The 18,114-nt window shown below is 42.6% G+C and overlaps 1 protein-coding gene across 12 annotated transcripts in view; it reads left to right on the top strand.

Annotated features, from left to right (window-relative positions):
* DLG2 (discs large MAGUK scaffold protein 2) overlaps nucleotides 1-18,114 on the top strand; it is a 1,033,288-nt gene that overhangs the window by 68,276 nt on the left and 946,898 nt on the right. The gene's annotated exons all lie outside the window — the stretch shown is intronic.

Genomic DNA, 18,114 nt, shown 5'->3' with positions numbered 1-18,114 from the left:
AACTGGCCAGCTGTTATATTTGTGGCCACAGCATAACTCTGAAACTTTCATCCTTCATCATCCCAGGGGTTGCAGTGACTGGAGCAGGAGACTGAAAGCTCTAGGTTCAGTTCTGCACTCCCCTACCGGCTTGTTTTGAGACCTCAGCAAGATATGTAACTGCTGTGTGCTATTTTCCAGTTTGTCATTAAAGGTAGATAGCATCTGTCTTATTAGCACACTGTAGGATTTCATCCAGTAATATTTGTGCAGTGCTTGGAGATTTTTCTGCTGAAGGTGGTATTACTACCAGTTCCCAGTTCACCTGTGCTGCAACATAAGTAGGAGCTTTTTGAGATCTCAGTTAATTCCCTAAAATGGCTGTTTATCTCCTGATTGAGATTTAGTAATTCATTTACCGATGGCCAAAGGTTTTTGCAAGGGGATTGTCTTAACCTACAGGCCTGGAAGAATCACTTTTGCATCTTTACCAGCCAGGGGTAGAGTATATATATTCCACATAGTGCTCTGCAACAGGTGGATTAAACTTGATCTTGCACCAAGTGCAAGAGAGAATTGACTTTCCTCTTGAGAAAGTTTTAGCTGCAAGGCAAGGAGGAAAATTAGCCAGGTAAGTTGAAGATGGTTTTCTGGCAGAGGAAGTAGCTGAGAGCAATCCAGAGCTTTACACAAAGTGAAAGCAGCAGTGAGAAGCTGCTGTGACAGGGAGGGCTTTCCCACCTTGCACTTCTCCTGAGGTCCTCCGGCAAGCTGCTCTGTTTCAGTTTCATCAAAAGGGGAAAAGCACATTTCTAATACTGAGTTCTGCAAAGTGTTTTGTATATGAATGGGTTTGTGCTGTTCTCTTTAGGATCTGAGATGCATGAAGTGACCCTGTTTCTTTTAGTGGGATTCCTGTAATGACATTTGTGTTTCTATTACTTCAGCTATTTCACTACTCGTATCTGGCTATTTCTGTTAAGGTTTTCACGGGGAAAGTCAAAGATTAGATGTGAAACTTGCTTTATTTTCACTCAGATCTGAGAGAAAGACTTGTTACAGTAATGCTCTTTCAGACTTCCGAACCTGGTGAGATAGGCTGCTTTCCTTCATCTAGAAAAAAGGAGCTGTTTGATTTCACTTGTGGCATAGCAACTGTTTTCTTTATCGCAATGAAGGAGGGAAAGAATTTAGAAACTACTCACTGTAAAAGGCATGGGGAAACCAGGAATGCCATTATTTCCGTCCCTTTTTTAGCAACCGAAGGGTCAGTGTTGTAACAGCTGGATCAGATCTAGGTTTTGATGTTGGCCCATTAGAGGAAGAAGAGATAAGTCTGACTTTAACTGTCTCCTTCTAGCCTCTTAAGGTACATGTAATGCTAATATAGAGAAATGAATAATCTGTGCATTAACTCAGGTAATAACTTATAGATGCCAAAATGGACTGTTTTGCATTTGTAGCAAGGCAATCACTGGAAGTCAGGCAGTATCCCGTACTGCTTTCTGTCTTTGTCTCTAGTCTGATATTGACTACATGGAAATTGCAATAGCTTCGGGGTAAGGAAATGAAGTGAGACTTCCCTCTCTCTGTAGTTGTCGTGCTGAGGTTGGTGAGCAACCTGGAGTCCTTGTGGACTCTTGGGAAAACAGCAAGTAGCAACAGAGATGGAAACTTAAGATACTAAATTGCTTTGCTTCCTACAGAGATGTTTTATCAGCCCTTCCTGGACAAGATCCTATGTGTGAAAGGTTTTTGCCTGTAGGTACAAAATGTGTAAGGTTGTAAATCCTAATCTGTAGGCAAAAGCTACTTGTTACTGAGCATTAATGTTGAAATAACTGATTTGATTTGTCTGGCGAGTCTTAAATCCACTCCTTAGAACAGTAGGACACATCAAGCAATCTTATCTACCTATTACTTAGGCTCAGTCCTTTAACCTCAATGGGCCTGTGTAATGGATAATGCAATTTCCTAATATCTGTTTTCTTCTGGAGGAGAGGCTGGAGGGTAGCAATCATTGTTGTATGGGCTGTTACGCTTAAAATCTTGTTTATGGGCAAAGAGGAAGCACAGTTATATTTAAGCAAAGCCAAGAATTTATAGTTAGCATAACTGAAGTATTAAGAGTTTCAACATTACTAGTCCAGATCTAATTGTTACAGAAAAAAGAATAATATTGCAGTTGAAATTGTTATATTCACAGTTCTTCGTTTTGATCCCTTTTCCTGATGTTATGCTCACCCTTCCTCACCACTCCTCTGGGTCCCGGGGTTGGTAGTGCCTTTCTGGTAGTGGTGGTGTGGGGATGTTAGGGTGAACCATTGATTTGCAGAGTCCTTCTCTGGGGGGAATATGATGTTCATGTTGACATGTTTCTTCTTCCTCCCACTAGGGTCCACTTTGGGTCATTTTTTTATGTTTGCTAACATATATTTACACCTTTGCTCTTCACTGGTCTGCATTTCCACATTACATTTATATTTACTACATATGGTGCCTTTTCTGTGGGTTAGATACTATCTTCTTGTTATCTTTGTTGCCCCTAAAACCAGGCTTGTCCAGCTCCAGATCTACATTTCTTTTAACTTACTGTAGGTGAGTGGTTTATAGCCACGGAGTCTCCAGTGCCAGCGTGTTCCCCATGTCTTATCACCCCATGCCTGTTCTCCTCTATGGTACATCCTGTGTCCCTGCTTCTCCAGGCCTCTGCTATCGTATCAGGCCTGTATTTCTCTACACTGCATTATTTGTATTAGAGTCATAAATGTCTCATTCCACATACACTAACAGCTTGTTACTGCTATCAATATAAAACTAGGGTTATGGCATACAAAGGTAAAGAAAAATGAAACAAACTAGCTATAGACACCTCATCAATTACAAAAATTGCTATCATAGCTAAACTAAGTAAAACAAAGCTGCAGGCAGGTCAAGAAAGGTTTAATCAGAGCAAGCCTGACAAGCCTCAGACCTGAGGCCTTGCAAACTCAGTACAGGGCTTAAGGCCTGTTAGTAACAATGTCAATACCATATCAACAGGCTACAAAGTTAGAGATGATCCAGAACTCTGGGAGGCTGGGATAAATTTGTACTATTCTTTATCTCTCACAGAGAGATATTACCAGGGAGAATTATAATCAGGAATTATTTCGTTAGGCAGAAAGGAGCTGTTGATGTCAGAAGAGTGCAGGCATGCTGGACATATCTCCAGGAAATCGGGTCCCACTAGTCCTGCTGCCCACAGCACCAGGAGCCCAAGGGTTGTAACATCAGACGCTGCAAGGGAGCAGACCATGCCATCCCGTCTTTTATTTCCACGTTGGACCTATTGTCCACACTACTGAAAGCTGCCAGCTACTGCCTTGTCTTGGCCATCTAGAAGTGGTATATACACCTATTTCAGAGTGCCCAGGGCACAAGGTGGACTGTGGAAACATACAGGAGGCAGTGGTAGCTCTGCCATTATTTCTGGCACTGTTAGAAGTAGATGTGGATGAGCATGGGGAGCACACAGGCAGCATTTGGACCCTGCTTGGATCCTGCTTACAAAGGCAAATCTCTTTGTCTATACCAAAGCCTATCTGCAGTCAGAGTTTTTCCACAGGTGCCCAAGTCTGTGGTCTGTTGCTTTAAACCTGCTGCCTTTTAAGGAGTTTACAGGTAAAGCTATGCTGAGAGTTGGCATTAAAGGAAATGTTAAGACATGTTGAAAATGCATATTTTACAATGCAAATAATAGACAGGTCAACCATGCTGTTCCTCTCCCTGATAGAGATTTCCTTTTGATTAGGTTACATTTTCCAGATAAAGTGTCCTGTTAGGTAACATGAGGCATGGCAAATTTCAGTTTGTTTGTTTTTGGTAGAACTGGGACAGGAAGTGGAAAAAGGGTTCATATTTGGCAAAGTTCATGCTTGCACAGAGATTAGCATTTTTCCTGTTATTTCACAATAGGTCATTGCAGAGATCTCTGTTTCCATCAGGACAAGTGAAATTAAGAGTCTAAATTGTGTGAACACTAACAGAGAAACAAACTCCTTCATACTTGTAGGTTTAACAGCTATTAAGTGTTTTTTCTCACCTCTCAACCTTCTCACCCTCATTTACAATGGCCCTTTGCTGTGGTGATTTATGGCAAGTACTACCCATACAATGATTTTTTTTTAAACCAACAATTCCAAAAGGAACATGGTTGAGTCCATGGGAACTGATTGTACAAACTCAATCACTGCTGTTCCTTCTGGCCCTCTGTTCTATAAATCCAAAATTCTAGTTAATAGATTTATAAAGTAGAAACCCACAAGGGACCATTAGCTCATGTGGTCTGATGGCCCGTATATCACGGGCAATTGCATTTTATGCAGTACCCTTTACTAAGCCCAGGAGTGTTTATGTTTGGATAAAGCATGTCTGCCAAAAAGGCATTTAGTCTTGGCTTCAACATATCAAAGTAGGAAGAATCAGCAAATTGCACAATAGTCATTACTTTCTTGGTTAATTACTTTCCTGGTTAAAATGCGTGTCTTATTTCTGATTTGAAGTTGCCTGGTTACACCTTCTGGGCATTGCTTCTTATTACGCTTTTTTTGGTAAATTAGAATTCATTAATACCCAGCTTATTGTTGCTATGTAGCTTTCCACAGAAAAGGATGAGGGGTCTATTTTGACAGAACAAACTGTTCAAGTGTCTCTCAGTGAGGCATTTCTTCCAGTCCAGTTTTTCGGTGCTCAGTGGTTGCTCCAGGAAACCTGGGTAAACTATCCCACCTGTGAAAGTTAGGTTAATCCATCCATTGTTTCTCCTTCGCCAGTGGAATGTGACCCAACATGAATTAAAACTTTCAGGTGCTTTCAGTTGCACACCTAGAAACTCATTTGCAGGAAAAAAATTTCACATCTTCCACAGTTTGTCTTTTCTTATTCAAGGGGCTGGAAAGGTCTCAGGGAAGATCATTTAGGTTTTCCTCTTCTGAGATCCCTGAACTCTGTGCAGCTTAGTTTTAAGTAGATTTCTGTATTAATCCTAGAAAGACAAGGTAATAGACTTGTTGAGAATCAGATAATAATTTAGCATGTCCAGACTGAATTGCCTTCTGCTTCTCTTTCCCATCCTGATTAAAAGTCCCCATTCTAGTTCTTAGTTTCTGCTCTTTTTAGTTCCCTCGAGTCTATGAGAACAACCTCTGAGTATGCCTGTTCAGTAAATCTGTGTTAATGCATATGTGATGTAACACTAAATTATCACATCATTTTCTTCCCAGGTGGAAACACATTAAAATCAGTGCAACTCACTGTGAGATTGAGCAATTCAGGTATGCTGAGCAGGAGCATTTTAACCTTTTCTCATCCTTCGTGCTGCTGTTCATAGAAGAAATGGTTCTCAAATGTAAAGTTACTTAGACTTTCCTCAGAAGAACTAAATTACTTAACATATAATGTTATAAATAAGGAAAAATGATTTATCTCCTAAAAAAGAGAAATCATAGACAAGAAACTTAATAGTCAATATAGGAACAATTATTGAAATAAGTGAAGTGAGTAAAAATAAAGGCAGAAAATAAAACCATCTGGGTAAACCTAAAAGAATAGTAAGAAAAAACTGTGAAGAGAACAAAAGCAAATCGGTAGAGAATCTTAACATAGGAAATCGGGAATGATGGGAAGCATAATTGTATCTGTGAAAGATGAATTGAACTGCATGTTTCCTTTAACATCAAATGAATGAATAGGGACTTTTTAAAAGAGTTACCCAAATTACAATTTCATATTTAATTTCAAATAACTTTTGTATTATTTTGCTTTATTTTATATTAATGACTCAGGTGCAAGATTTAAGTCATTTACAAGATATCAGGAAGACCTGTGACATTATGGTATTCTTCAAAATGAAAACAGCTTGCTGACTAAACTTATTCTTGGAAACTGAAAAGTGTCCTGCTGATCTAAAGAAGATATACTTCTGTACAAGAATTTTATTTATCTTGTTGGCAACTTTATCTCATATAAAAGTACAGAAGCTGCCATACTGAATCAATGCGATGGTCTATGCAGTCCAGTCTCGTATCTCTAACACTGCCCAGATATCAACTGCTTTACAGCGAAGGTTGTCAGAAATGCTGCAGTAGACAGCTAAAGTATAGACTACCTTGCAGATGTTTTCTTCCTAACTATCAGTGTTTAAGGCCTGAGTCATGGAGACTGATATTATTTCCTAAAATATACTTAAAAATCAAACAAATAAGAATCCAGAAAGGTTTGTTACTCCCTACCCCACAAAAAAACAAACAAAACAAACAAACAAACAAAAATCTTTCCACTTTACCCAGCAAAACCTTGGTTTCAGCAGTGTCTTGTAGCAATATGTCAATCCTGCTTTATGTAGCGGGATTAAAAAAAAAATCAAAACCTCATTTTCAGACATATCATTTTCAATTGCAGTGAAGGCACCTGTGATAGGTTCACGAGAGGCAGGATAATCTGACAATAGCTTTGTTCCACAGCCGAGAGGATAATAATTTTAATTTCTGTTAAATTCCCAAAGGAAACCGGGAGCTTGTGAAGACAGGAACTATCAACACTGGTATGAATGCTGAAGTTTTCCTTCCTCAGTGCTTACAGCTTTGCCTTGCAGAACTGCACTAGTGCTAGACCTTTCCCTTCCCTCAAACACATGGAGGCTGCAATATTACCTGCTGTCCGTAATATTCCAAGTTTTGGAGTAGAACAGAAGGTTCTGGTTATTCACCATCTGCTAACAGAAAGATATAGATGCTCTCAAGCCTGATTCTTCTTTGAGAGCCAGCCAGTCTGGGGATTTTTTTACTGGTTAATAATATTGGCTCAGTTCTGGAGGAACTGTGATGGGGTTTCATGATGGTTTAAGCCAACCTATGTTGTTGCTGGGTGGGGCAGGGGGGCTGTGCACTCCCAACCACATTCCTGTCCTCTTTCTTCTGTTAGCAGTTGCATAGCATGGCTAGCTATGTAGGCAGGTAGTCTGGTCCACAGTACAGCAGAAAGCTAACAAGTAAGTGAGGAAGGAAGGGGAAGGGGAATCAGAAGCGGAAGAGGAAGGAGAAGGGGCCACTGTGTCCATTTCTGCAGCCCACACTTCCATGTGTTGGCTCACCAACTATCATCTCAAACCTATTATATTAGCTTGGGTGACAAGACTGATCCAATCTGTCTTCTCCACCTCAGCCACAATTTTATGTATTTCTTCATGTCTCTTCTTATTTCTTTCTCCTCAGAAATAAATAGTCTAAATCTTTCTATTCTCTTCTCACATCAGCCCTGCTGCCCTGAACCTTTCCTTCTCTAATTCTGCTAAATTCCTCCTGAGATGGAATGCTCTAAATTGAACACAGTGTTTCAGGGGAGAGTGAACGAGTGGTTTATATAAGGGCACTGTAATACCTTTGTATTCAGGATGTGTAACATCTACATCCAAAGGGCTGTCTCTCTTATCTTAGAGTCCCTGAGAAGTTTCAGTATTTAACGATGGATGAGGTTGATACATTGCTTGCTTAAGTGTGCCATAGCCCATAGCTGAAAGACAGCTTTTGTGGTTAACACGATGGACTGAGATTAGGACTTGTTTCAGGCTCTTTCAGTCTGGTCCAGTCAAATCAATATTTTATTGAATCCCAAATCATTTGTTAGCCTTCAATCCTGCATCCAGCCCTGACTCCTACTCCTCAGCTCAGTTGAAACTTCCTACTCCTCTTCCCTGCCCCTCTTCTTATGTGCCTTATGAGGACAGATATTTCAAGGGTCAAGCACAAGCAGGTGAGGAAGGAAGACTGAGGAAAAGTTTAGTAAAGCTTAAACATAAGTTTCATAAAAGGGTGAGTATTCCCTCTTCCCTTTCTTCTTCCCTCTTGCAGCTATCATGGATATCGGGCAGGAAAAAGTCTCCTGCTTGATTTCCAAGTCCCTGTCCTCACTGTATTGCTGCCACTGTCCATGGTCCCTTGGCCCTGACCTACAGCTGGCTGGTAATCACAAGACAGCACCTCTCTAACCAGCAAATTCCTGGCTCTTGCACTGGCTCCATGTGACTGCATGACATTTAATTACGTGGGGTTTGTATGTGTTCTAGCTAACTTTAGATGTCTGCAGTTCAGATATAGATAAAATATCCAGTGGCAACCCTCTTAATTGTCAGTAGGGAGAAAGACCCATTTTTGAGGTGAGGCGTCCACCATGTTTCAGGTGTGTACTTCACACTGAGAGGAACTGTGCCCTTGAAGTGCCTCTCTACAGATGTCTGCTTTTGTTCAGATGAATCCTGCCCTGGCTCACAGTCTTCATCTGAAATACTACTGTTCTCTCTCTCCCTCCCTTTTAGATTGCGAATCTTTTATTTGTGACCAGCTCTGGCGGTAAGGGATATGTCAGACATAACTCAGCCACAAATAAGCAATCAAAAATGACCACATAGATTTTGTTTCTAACTATCTTCTGCTAATTTTCCTTCATGATATCAGAAAAAAAGAGAAAAATGGCCACTGTTTTCTCTGTCTGCATCCACTTTCCAAGTGGTGTTTGTAGATTTCAATAACCTTCCTCTTTTGACTATTGCATCTCAGCTTTTGTTATTGTAAAAGCAAACCATTACTGTCTGATATTGTTTGCGTTTGTATATGTATATATATTATATATAAGTATATATACTTTTTGCTTCATGTTACTGTCACAAGAAGGGGGATATTTTGGTTTTTTGTTTTCTTAGGGGATTAATAGTGTACTTTTTATCACCAGATGACTGACATCTGAGGGTTTCACTGGCAATTCTCTTTTCCTCAGGGATATGGAAGGCAGTTCCAAAGACCTGCTATTAGGTGCATTCACCCATCACATTCATCTGCAGAAATAGCTGTGTATTTCTCTTCAGCATCTTAGCATTTTAAGTAGTCGTACACTCTTAGCTCTCATTTCAGAATGGCATTGTGCCTGCAACAAGGAGCCAAGAATGACTGAAATTCAGAGGAAAAAATCTGGCAGTACTTGGTCTGGACCTGCAGTGGTATATTTTTCTGCCCAGAGCATACTTCTTGACTTCATTTTCACTCTTTTCCTTTCCTTCTCCCAGCTTCTTCAAGTTCTGCCTGTACTGGTCTTCACCCCTTCACTTATAGGAGTTGTTCCCAGCGTTGCAATAGACCTACCCTCTGTCTTCCTTCTCATCAGCAGTAGTGGTAGCAGGACCCAGAAAGGCACATTTCTCTCCTCTCATACTACTTGATCAAATACCTGGGGCCTATTACTGGAAGCTGAGATCTGCCAGAGCTCCTACAGGAACCGTAGGAACCCCTGTAGCCTTCAGAATCATGTTGAAGGACTTTCACATTTGGTGTCAAAAATAAATAACAATCTCTAGGAAATTTCATGTTAACCTTTCTGGGTAAAATTCTGTATTACTCCTAAAGGCTTCATGGAGTTGATGATAGAACTCAAAAGGGGAGCTTGGACAAGACTTGTGTGTTATCCTCCTCATCTGTAGCACGTTTGTCAGCTTCCATCCTGGGATGATGTGAGATTTCCAAAAAATAGATAAAAGTTTAATACGTGATATTTGGAATTAATGTACTTTAACAATTTAAACTTTATAGCTTTTTCTTGTCTGCATCTTTTGGTATATTGTTCTGAACATAATGCTGTCTGACCCATTCTGAAAACAACTCTTTAGAAAAATCGCTATTCCTTGGCTAGGAAAGAGAGAGAGAAAGAGGATGAAAGCATACAAGTAGCTCTTGAAATTGGTATATCTAACATGTTTATCTAAACACTGACCATCAGCTGAGGAGATTTAGAGGGCAACAAGAAGATTATAAAACATCTGCACCCTCACTGACTCCGGTCGGAGATTGTATAGAAACAGTGAATCTTTCTAGAAAAACCAACTCACAAAGGAGACCTTCTGATTCATTGAATCACAAAAAGAAGTTTAAGAGTTCTTCTTGGCTGTGAGCACTGCTCCGCTGCCTGAAACTGGCAAGAAAGGTGGTAAACAGAGGGAGAAATGACAAATGGGAAGGAATCCTGGAGAGAGACCGCTGGGATCTGCTTTTACTTTACTTTTGCGAAGCTGCTTCCCTAGTGAGCCATAAGAAGCTGTAAGCAGCATGTTAGCTAGGGGCAAGATGGTCTCCTCCCCCATGCGGATACAAGAGGGAGCGTATGTAGTTGGGGAGAGGAGGATTAGCATCTGTGGGGCAGCTCTGTTCCTTCTCGCAGATGGGTGAGCAGCCGTGAGGAGCGAGGGAAGGGACCCTCAGCTATCTTCCTCTGTTTCTCTCCAGCATGCCAACCAGAAGCAAGGAGCAAGCATGAAGGGAAAAATAATGTGCCGTTTATCTATACATGCTAACAGATGACTCTCACAAGGGAACAAATCATCAACTTCAAGGCACAGTGTGTTCCTAGGTTTGCTCTCTGCTCAGTTTATGCTGTGTCCCTAAATGAGCAGAAGATGCTGTCTTGCAAAGAACCAGGAAGATTAACAAGAATGGAAATGGTAGAAGGGGAGGTAAAGGTTAGAAGTAGGGAATAATAGTAATAGAAAATATCCAACTTGGAAAATGCAGTCTCATACATCAGAGGAAAAAATAATCTGAGATTCAGCTGTTCTGCGGGAGAGAGGTACTCAGAGTGCACTAGAAATGAAAAAAAAAAAAAAAACCCTAGAGATAGCAGTGGGAAACCAATTAGATGTAGGCTTGTATTGGCAGTAAAGAGTGTGATTTTGGAGCTACACACAGAGCCAAAAACATTATCTTCCAGGGAGGTGATGATCCAGCTGCATATGGCACAGGTGGAACAGTATCTCCAGTTCAGGCGTATCTATGGCAGACTGACATGGATAAATCGGAGGGAATTCAGAGAAAAGTGTCATTAAAAGAGAAAGGACTGTAGAGAATTTTTTATTCAAGAAAGATTAAAAATGTATTTTATATGGCTTGGCTTTGACTCAAGTTGGAAAGAACAACATTCTGCAAAAACCTGAAGGCAGTAAATAGCAAGGAAGAAAAATACACTTAGAGCAATAGAGGAGCTAGGTATAAAGCAGAATATAGGTAAGAAAAACATCTTGAGGGCAAGACTGATAAATATGATTGTGAAATGGCCCTAAGAGGGAAGTGGTAGATACCCGGGATAGACACATTCCTGCCTGGACAGAAGCACAGACCCTGTGCTGCAGGCTGCTTGCAGAGGTGATGGGGTAACTTGGTCACCCCTACGAGTCTGGCCCAGTAGCACACAGCTCAGGGCAGGTCAAGTTGTCTTGACAAGGGTGAGGGTAGAAGAACCTGTGCTGAGATCCTCCCAGCCGCATGCTTTTCTACAAACTGGCTTCTTTACAGTTAGGTTGGGTAGTATGTCGTAACGATGTGGTGGTCAACAGACATGGTCTTTGGCCCTGTAATGTGGCTTTGCCCTTAAATATCATCCAGGTCTGACCTATTTTTCTGTTCATGCTTCTTTACAGAAATACAACTCTACCTTTCTGCCTTCAGGCAGGGTCTTCTGGAGAAAGCCTGGTTCATAAGGGGAGGTGGAGGACAAGGGTGTCTTCCTGCCGAGGGACCCTGAAGTTCCTCCTCAGCCCTCTCCTCCTTGCTCCTGGATCAGATGAAGATCCCTTTTAGAGTCAGTGTGTCTAACATGACCTCTCTTCTGCTGTTACACAGAGCAATCCTGGTGCTCTTTCCCCTTGTGCTTTCTCTCCAGGACATACTGAACACCACAGAGGTCAGCTGGTTTTCCCACCACATGTGACAGCAAGGCCCCTTAATTGCCCTCAGGGCCTGGACAGGGTCCATCTGCAATTCAAGATTCCCATCTGATTTGTGATATCTATGGGAGATTTTTCAATTGTTTCTATGGAGACTACGATGTCTCATTTGATTACAACTTTTTTAAGGGACCGGATACTTTAGGGTATTAATATGTGTGTGTGGCCTTTCACTGTGCTTCAGCTCTTTCTCAGTGTTAAGGGAAGGTCATTAACATCTGATAGCTGTGTAGGGGCTTTTGTATTATTCAGCACTTTATATTCTCTGCTGGTATCAAAAAAGCAGAGAACAGTAGAATATCACTAGGGAGCTGAGCAAATTAATATCACACATACTTTAATGTATCATTTATTAATTAATGGCAACTCTTCCATGTTTACTAGGTCACACTTGTTTGTCTGTGTTCCTCCCATTTCAGTGTTTTTTCACATGCAAAAATCCCCCAAATGCTGTACCTAAACAAGGATTTGACTATGCAGCTGTGAACTTGTGGGGGGCTCTGGGCTAAAGCTGATCTTTATGGCGTGTCAGACTTCTCCGAAGAACACAGTGCCTTCAAGGACCCTGGGGGGTTGCAGCACCGCTGCACAAATCCAGCAACATTTTGGAGGATGCTTTCGAAATTGCACACCAAACTTGACCGCGGCACCCCAAAGCCTCGCACGTTCACTTGAGGCAGTGGCAAAGCTGCTCTTGCATTCAGAAAAGTATAAGATAGGAAATGGTCAAAAGATTCCTCTTGACAGGAAAAAAAATTACCTCTGTGGTACATGTAATGTTTGTTTCCAAAAGCGTTGCCTAGCCACTACCAAACAGACCGTTTCACTCACCAAATCCACAGGGTGGAATTTGTCTCTTAAATTTTAGCAGTGTGACACATCTTGTAAGGCACAGATGAGCAGCACAATTATTTCAAGACATTAAATGCTGAAGACCAGAGAGTTAAAAAAAATTCTAATCTGTTTTCCCCTTCTTCTAGTTTTGTACACTTGAACTCCATTTTTTCCTGCTTCTCAGCAACACAACGACCTGTAACACTGCAGCACACTGAACAAGTGCCATAAGGAGAGGACAAGATGACACAGGAAGGGGACACATATATGGGGAACAGGCTGTGAAGTGCAGATATGCAGAAGTCTGTGTTTTGGGAGGCATAATCTTAAGTGCTGATGGCAGGGCAGTTTCTAAATCATATGATGAGTGAGTGGTAGACTTTCTTGAGTTAACCCTATGGAATTCATTGCAAATAAATCAGGCTTGCTTAGGCTTTGTTTTTCTGTTTTTGTTTCAGTGCATATCAGAGACTTGCTGAGAAAGAAAAGTATGTAAGGATGGAAATCATATAAGTAGACAGAGCTAAGAAGTAATGGTAGATGACAAGTAAAATTATATATATTATTATATCACAGAATCACAGAATGGCCAAGGTTGGAAGGGACGTCTGGAGATCATTTAGTCCAACCCCCCTGCTCCAGCAGGGTCACCTAGAGCATATTGCCCAGGATCACATCCAGGCGGGTTTTGAATATCTCCAGCAAAGGAGACTTCACTACCTCTCTGGGCAACCTGTTCCAATGATCTGTCACCCTCTCAGGAAAGAAGTTTTTCCTCAGGTGCAAACAGAACCTCCTGTGTTTCAATTTTTGCCCGTTGCCTCTTGTCCTGTTGCTGGGCACCACGGAGAAGAGGCTGCCCTCATCCTCTTGACACTCCCCCTTCAGATACTTGTACACATTGATGAGATCCCCTCTCAGTCTTCTCTTCTCCAGGCTGAACAGGCCCAGCTCTCTCAGCCTTTCCTCCTATGAGAGATGCTCCAGTCCCCTCATCATCTTGGTAGCCCTCCGCTGGACTCTTTCCAGCAGTGCCATGTCTCTCTTGGACTGGGGAGCCCACAATTGGACACAGGACTCCAGATGTGGCCTCACCGGGGCTGAGTAGAGGGGCAGGATCACCTCCCTCCACCTGCTGGCAACACTCTGCCTAATGCACCCCAGGAGATCATTGGCTCTCCTGGCCACAAGGGCACATTGCTGGCTCATGCTCAATTTGTCGTCCACCAGGACTCCCAGGTCCTTCTCGGCAGAGCTACTTCCCAGCAGGTCAACCCCCAGCCTGTACTGCTGCGAGGGATTATTCCTCCCCAGGTGCAGGACCCTGCACTTGCCTTTGTGGAACTTCATGAGGTTCCTCTCCGCCCACCTCTCCAGCCTGGCCAGGTCTCTCTGAATGGCAGCACAGCCCTCTGGTGGGTCAGCCACTCCCCCCAGTTTTGTATTATCAGCAAACTTCACCCAGGTCATTGATGAACACATTGAACAAGACTGGAGGCAGGACTGCCCCCTGGGGGACACCGCCAGCTACAGGCCTCCAACTAGACTGTGCCACTGAGCACAACTCTCTGGGCTCTGCCGTCCAGCCAGTTCTCAATGCACCTCACCGTCCGCTCACCCAACGCAAACCTCCTGAGTTTACCTGTGAGGATGTGATGGGAGAGAGTGTCGAAAGCCTTGCTGAAGTCCATGCAGACAACATCCACTGCTCTGCCCTTGTCTACCCAGCCAGTCATTCCATCATGGAAGGCTATCAGATTGGTCAAGCATGATTTTCCCTTTGGCGAATCCATGGGAATCACTGCTCCTGATCACCTTCTTGTCCTCCATATGCTCCAGGATGAGCTGTTGCATCATGTTTTTAGGGCTGGAGGTGAGGCTGACAGGCCTGGAGTTTCCTGGGTCCTCCTTCTTGCCCTTTTGGAAGACTGGAGTGACGCTGGCTTTCTTCCAGCCCTCAGGCACCTCTCCTGTTCCCCAGGACCTTTCCAAGATGATGGAGAGTGGCCTAGCGATAACATCCGCCAGCTCCCTCAGCACTCGTGGGGGCATCCCATCGGGGCCCGTGGATTTGTGGATGTCAAGTTTGGACAAAAGATCTCTAACCTGATCCTCCTCAACCCAGGGAGAGTCTTCCTTTCTGTAGACTTCCTCTCTTGTCCCCAGGGTCTGGAATTCCTCAGGACTGGCCTTAGCAGTAAAATCTGAATCAAACGCAGCATTCAATAACTCTGCCTTCTCTGTATCCTTCGTCACCAGGGCACCCGCCCCATTCAGCAGTGGGCCCACATCTTCCCTAGTCTTCCTTTTGGTGCTGATGTATTTGAAGAAGCCCTTCTTGTTGTGCTTGATATCCCTTTCCAGATTAAACTCCAAATGGGTCTTGGCCTTCCTTGTCTCATCCCTGTACACTCTGACAATGTCCCTATATTCCTTCCAAGTGTCCTGTCCTGCTTCCACCTCCTGTACAGTTCCTATTTATGCTTGAGTTTTGCCAGGCGCTCTTTGTTCATCCATGCGGGTTTCCTGCCCACTTTGCTGGACTTCTTACTCAGAGGGATGCACTGATCTTGATCCTGGAGGAAGTGATGCTTGAATATTAACCAGCTCTCCTGAACCCCCTTCCTTCTAGATCCGTACTCCATGAGATTCCTCCAGGTTGGTCCCTGAAAAGGCCAAAGTCTGCCTTCCTGAAGTCCAGCGTTGCGATCTTACTCATTGCCCTGCTTCCTCCTCACAGGATCCTGAACTCCACCTGACTCCATGGTCTCTGCAGCCAAGACTGCACCCAACTTTCACATTCCAGCCAGACCTTCTTTCTTTCTTAGCACAAGGTTCAGCAGCGCACCTCTCCTCGTTGGCTTCTCCACGACCTGTGTCAAAAAGTTACCCTCAATGTTCTTCAGGAACCTCCTAGACAGTTTGTGCCTAGCTGTTCTCTCTTCCCAGCAGATGTCAGGGTGGTTGAAATCTCCCATGAAATACATATATATACTAATATACTTATATATTTACTTACAGGTATAGTCATGACTTTGCAAAAAAAAAAACAGCAAGTGGGCATTAAATATTAGCTTGTATAACATTTCAGAAAGATGGGAAAACTTCTTTGGTTTAAACTGTTAAACTACATGTCGCTTGAGTATGTGATATAAGAGTATAAAACCTCATAGCATCACTAGTAATATACTGCAGTAGGACAGCAGAGGGATTTAGTAAGTAGTGCAAGAGGAGGTCCTGCTGCAAATGAAATTGTCCCCGAGCGTAAGGCAGAGAGCCTCAGTAGTAGACTACAGGCCAGGGAGATGTTGATGTGGGTTCCCCTCATAAGGGCTGCCAACAGCAAGTGTCCTTCAGGAAAAATCTGTGCAGCCTGTGCAGACTTGTAAGCATCGCGTCTAGCATTTGATTAAATAAGAAGAGGGAATGGAAGGGTCATTGGGGAAGGATATGCTCTGGAAAACATTAGCCAGATGTCTTTATATTGAAAAATATGAGGTTGTCCAATTAACTTAAAGGAAAAAAAAAGATTTAAACTCGCATCTATAACAGCAGAAAATAACCTTTTGTGGTGTCAATAGCAGACTTCGCACTGCAACAGCAAATAAATATTTTCTTAGTAAAATGAATCTTCATAACAAGAAGAGTACTTAACCTGTGGTACTCCTAGTTTAGGATGATTTTGGTGACAGGCAGCTTAGCAGTCTTTTGTTTGCTTTGCGATGTAGCCTGGGGCAGCTGAACCATGACCTATTTTTTGCTTTGACAAATCCCATCCCTGTGTTCTTCTGTTTTGAAAATAGATATAAAATATGACAGGCAGTAGTTTAATAAGCAGGAATTGTAAAGTAGAGCTAAGAGAAGGAATTGCTTAAAAGGTATCATTAGCAGCCTCCCTGCGTTCAAAGCCGCAGAAGGGTTCTGTGAGAATTACAGCTGTCAAAGCAGCGGGCAAGATGGACTTGACTTCCTGCCATCTTCTATATTCAAGGGCCGCAGTCTGTTAGCTTTCAGCTATCTCTCACCTCCTCTTCACCCTCTTCTTTTGGGTTCCATCAATTTAGGACGTTCTGCTTTGTCGATAGCTTTTGGAGAAGTTCTAGTTATAAGCTGCCTATCATGCTTGGTCAAAGGCACGCAGACTAGTGTAGGAAGAGTGATAGTGATAGGAGACCTTCAGTGGCCTCATTGACCTAAGGACAAATGTGTTGACAGTGTTTCTGCAATGCTGACACATTTGCATATATGTTGGGATAGGCTTGATGGAGTAAGACTAAAAGCTCGCATAAAGTAAAATACAGGATATAAATTATTTCAGTTTAAATTCTGTCCACAGCCTCATACCACAGGCCTTTACACTGAATCTCCAAATGACCCCAAATTCTGTAACTTTGGGAGAAGCTGGGAGCTGTATTGGAATCAAGCGTTGCAGCTCAGCATCACCCTGCCTAATTTCTGATATCTGATTATGTACATAGTTCTACATCCAACACTGGATCTCTTCTGATCAAATTTTGGACGAGTCATTTAGATGTTTAATGGCTGCTTATATAAAAATCAATGGTAACTGTATCAAATTGGGCCAAATGTACTTAAGAAGCCTTCATATGGATTTGGAGCTTACTCCAGGCTTTGGTTTGATAATGTTGATCAGTAATAAAAGTGACTAATATTACCCTTATCATTGTTTCCAATAAAGCCTGGGTACACTCTCGTCAAGTAAATGGAGTTCTTTTTCTTTTTTTTTTTTTTTTGCTATCTTTATGTGGAACAAGACTGAGCCATTCAACCAGCGTAAATAATAAACACATAACATTACCCATGGAAGCATTTGCAGCTGTGTTCTTCCACTACATGTACCAGTGAGGATCTCATTATAGTAAATTGGAGCTGTTAATGTCACATTATTGCCATCATTACACATTCAAAAAAGAGTCAAATCTCCAGAAATCCTGGAGGTTCTAATATTGTGAACGTGTGAAGTGTTTTACTTTCACTTCTGGTTTCTGAGGCTTTAGAGAGCAAGCTGCCTGTCCCTCTAGACTGTGGATTTTCAAAAGTCAAATGCAGCCTGGAGCAGCGATGCAGCCATATTCCTCCTTCCTCCTGGCCACTTGTGGGGACTCCATTTACCTTCTCCTCTCCAAGCTTAAGAGCTGTGATGCAAACTACTCTGTCTCCCAGCCTCCTCACCACTGTCTGATACCTTTCAGCTGTCTTCAGCAATGTCTCATCTTTTGCGCTCTTCTTTCCCTCCATCTCCTAACAGTGGCTTGCTGAATTTCCCATGTGCAGCTCTTTTGCCTGTGGCGTGAGAGGTGGTGGTCACCCTGCTAAGTCCCACATTGAGCTGCAGGAAACGGGAGCCCCCTTTCTGACTTCAGATTGTTCTGACTTCAGACTGTTCGGATTTCTGACTGTTTTAACGGTAAAAAGATACCGTGTGCTTTCTGGGTGAGGGGCAGCTAATGGTAGTCCTTTATATTGCTCTCTGGTGAGAC

This window comes from Struthio camelus, chromosome 1 (genome assembly GCF_040807025.1).
Source record: "Struthio camelus isolate bStrCam1 chromosome 1, bStrCam1.hap1, whole genome shotgun sequence".
Lineage (NCBI taxonomy): Eukaryota > Metazoa > Chordata > Aves > Struthioniformes > Struthionidae > Struthio > Struthio camelus.
Note: the sequence above shows the minus strand (reverse complement) of the source record. Positions and strands in the feature narration are given on the sequence as shown.